Below are 3,862 nucleotides of genomic sequence, written 5' to 3'. Positions count from 1 at the left end.
GTGCTGCTGGCTTGCTCCTCATCTTCCTCCTCACATCTCCCATCACCAGCCCACAGCTCTGGCTCCATTTCCCCCCATCCAGCCAGGCCTGCCTACGGCGCTGCCAAACCACGGCAGCAGCACCGAGCACCGGGGCAGGGGCACAGCCCCGGTGTCCCCTGATGGCCGGGACAGCGGCCAGCCTGGGCCGGCCCCGCCGCGCTCTCCGGCAGCCAGGGAAGCATCGGTGCATCTCCCGGGGCCCGGGGAGAGAACAAAGGAGGGCAGCTGCGGCGGAGGGAGCGGCGCTGCCGGATGCGCTGCAGCGCGGATAATCCACCCCGGCACAGCCTCCGGAGCACCGGCAGCGCGGGTGCGGGGAGCGGCCGCTCGGCCTGAGGTGTGAGGGCTGTGCCGAGCGGGGAGGGGGCTCCTCCCAGCTCCCCACACGGCTCCATCCCGGATCCTCGCACCGTGTCCCTCGTCCCATCCCGCCCCGTGGCCGCGGACGCGCTCGCCCTGGCTAATGCCGCGCCATAAAGGAACCGACTTACATTAATGACTTTTGTCACCAAAGTCATTAACATAATAGGGCTTCCACATCAAAATTGAATATTAATGCTCCGCCGGCTGCGGAGGGAGGCGGATAATTGCTCTAATACATTTTCCAGTCGGATTTTCGCATCGCGGCAGCAATTGCATTAGCAAACCCGATTATTCCCACGGCCGGTACAATGGGATGGTTAATGGGAGTTAAGTTCCTGCCTTTTTCCTCGGACCCCTGAGTGGCTGCGACTCCGTGCCCCCCACTGTCCCCACCCGCGGGGGGCGCGGGGCAGGGGGCGAGGTCCCCGAGCTGGGAGCGGAGGGGACAGCGCTGCGGAGCCACCTCGTCCCTCCGCACAGACAAACATGACCCTTGGACACAGACGGCCTTGAGACACTCCAGGAACGCTGTGGCCAGCTGGAAAGCAGCCTGTCCCCGGAGCCGCGCTGTGCTGTTCCGTTCTGAGCCGTGGGCAGCCCTGGCATGAGCCGTGAAGGACAGCAGAGGGGGACACACTAACCCAGGGTCCCCACCACTGCGGTGCTGGAGATCCAGGGACAGCCAAGGGGTTCTTCCCAGCTCCTGCCTCAGGAGTGTCAGGGGACCCTCAAGCCTCCTTTCCCTTCTGAGGGGGTTCAGCAGCTCCCAGCAGGAAAAAAGCTCAGGAAAACAGCTGAAGAGGGGGGAAACTGCTGGAGCTACAGCCCCTTCACTACACCCCCAAACATTTCGCCTGTGAAAGGACAGGCCATGCCCTCTGCCACCACACCCCCATCCTTGGGGTCCCCTCTTGCTCAGGGGGCTCTATGGTGGCCCAGCCCCATTTGAGAGGGGGGACAGACACCGTGAGAGCAGCAGCAGCAGTGGACAAAGGCAGCTGCAGGGCTGGGGCGGGTGGATGTGGGGGGATCCTCATTAAATTTACTTTAATTGTGCTCATTTAGCCTTCACTTCATTGATCAACCTCACACAGCAGAGTTATCCCCCACAGGGTAGGGGGGCAGCCCACAGGGTTTAGACACCCACAGCAGGCGTCTGTCTACCCACAGGGAATGTACCCAAGGAGGGGGATCTGCCCACAGCAGAGGCTTGCCCAGGTTTGATGTTTACCCACTTGGGATCTGCTCACTGTACCCAGAGACACAGCCTGGAGTTGTGGTGCTCCACAACCCCTGGACCCAACCTCTTCCCACCCGCACCAGGGGTTCCCCCGGCCCCTTCCCAGTCCTGCCAGCGTCACTGTGGGAAGGAATAGCCGGAGAGAAGCTTTTTGTGAGTTTTTTTGGTTTTCTTTTCCAGTCAGGAAACTCTTTCCCAGCACTCCCAGACCACCAGTGGCCGCACACGGGGGTCCGCACCGCGCTCCCGTTCGGCACCAATTCCACACGCTCGGATAATCCGTAGTGGCCCTTTCCTGGCCTTTCCCACGTGGACACGGATCCCACAGGCCTTCGCACGGCAGCCGTGGAGGAGGATGCAAAAGCTGGGTGTGCGGTGCCACGCCGTGCCCTTCGGTGTCCGTGTGTCCCTCGGCGTGTCCCCAAGCACGGCTCCGTGCCGCAGCCGCACGTCCCGCTGCAGCAGCGCCTGTGCCGGGCTGTGTCCCGCGGTGCGGCCGCCTGCTCCCGGCTGTCCTTGTCCGTCTGTCCCCGTGCCGTGTCCCTGCGTCCCGGCGTGTGCAGCTCCGTCCGTGCGGTGCTGGAGGGTCCCCACGGCCCCGGGGCCGCTCCCTCCTAACTCGATTGCCATCCCGCGTAATGAATCGCCCGCCGTAATCTAATCGTGGTTACGAGCGATTGGGATTTATTTCAGCGTTTTTAATCAATTACACCCTTTTATTGCAAAAAAAAAAAAAAATAAAAAAAAAAAGAAAAAAAAAGCCAATATCCCGCAGTGCCCTGACAGGAACCCCGGTGGCAGCCGCTGCCAGGCCTCACCTCCCGGTACCTCCCGGTGCTGCTCCCGCTGCCGTTCCCACTGTGTGGTCCCTGGTACCGTCCAGGATCCGCTTGCCCTGCGCAGCCCCCCCACATCACAGGGCTCTGTCCCCTCCCAGCATTGCACACAGCCCCCCAACAACACACAGCCCCACGCATTTTGCTGTGCATGGCCCCCCCACATTACACAGCCCGTCCTTGCACAGGCCAGCGACATTTCACTGAGCATCCCCCAACACTTACACCCCCACCTCGCACGGCTCCCAACCATTCCAAAACCCCTCCAGTGTAGCCCCCCAGCACTGTACACCCTGCAGCCTGCTCTGCATGAGCCCCAAATTGCACAGCTCCACATCACTGCGCAGCCCCCCATCACTGCACAGCCCCCCAACACTGCACAGCCCCCCCATCACTGCACAGCCCCCCATCACTGCGCAGCCCCCCATCACTGCACAGCCCCCCGAGCCCCGCATGGACCCCCATTACTGCACCCTTCACATCCCCCAACCACCCCCCCCTTACTACACACTCCCATCCATCGCACGCCCCCCAATACTTCTCTCCCCTCCTCGCAGGGCCCCTAGGCCCTGCGGCCGGCCCTCCCCGGCAGTGCCCGCGGCCCGTCCCGGACCTGCGGCGGGCGCTGCCCGCGGCCCGTTCCCCTCTCGCCGCTCTTTGATCGCGCTCGCTCCGGCCCGGAGCGCTCCGGGCTCTGAGCGGGGGGGGGCCTCGAAACCGCCCCCGCCGCGCGCGTGCCCCCCCCTCCCCCCAAGGGGGGCGCCTTGAAACCGCCCGCGGCTCCGACCAATCAGCGCCTTGTTTACACTGCATGATTGACAGCTCTCTGGCGCAGCGCCAGCCAATCGCCGAGCGGGTGGGGGGGGGCCCCGCGCGCTGCGGAGGGGGGGCGCGCATCAACGCAATTCCCACTCCCCCCCACCCCCCCCACCCCTCCGCCCCGAGCACGCACCGCGCCTGCGCGCCGCTCCCTCCTCCCCATTCATCCGCCGGGCTTGAATTAGGCGCCGCCGCTCCGCGCCGCTCGCCGACGCGCTGATTGGCAGGAGCGCTGGCCGCCCGCCGGCCAATGGGGAGCGGCGCTCGCTTGACGCGCGGCGCGCGCGCCGGAGGAAGAATGGAACCGGGTGTTGGGAGACGGGGGGGGGGGGGGGGGGGAATCAATGGCCGGCGGGGCGCGAGCGCCGCGCGGCGGCCAATCAGCGAGGGGGCGCGCGCGCGGGGCACGCGCTCATTAGCATGCGGGGCGCGCCCGCCCCGGCGGAGAACGCGCGGCGTGAGCGGGAGGCGCGGCGGGGTCCCCCCCCCCCACCTCCCCCCCCCCCTCCGCCTTTTCCCACCCCCCCTTTCCCTCCCCCCCCCCCACCCCCCCCCCCCCCAA

The sequence above is a fragment of the Cinclus cinclus genome, chromosome 20, assembly GCF_963662255.1.
Source record: "Cinclus cinclus chromosome 20, bCinCin1.1, whole genome shotgun sequence".
Lineage (NCBI taxonomy): Eukaryota > Metazoa > Chordata > Aves > Passeriformes > Cinclidae > Cinclus > Cinclus cinclus.
The sequence above is the reverse complement of the archived record's forward strand: the minus strand, read 5'-3'. Positions refer to the sequence as shown.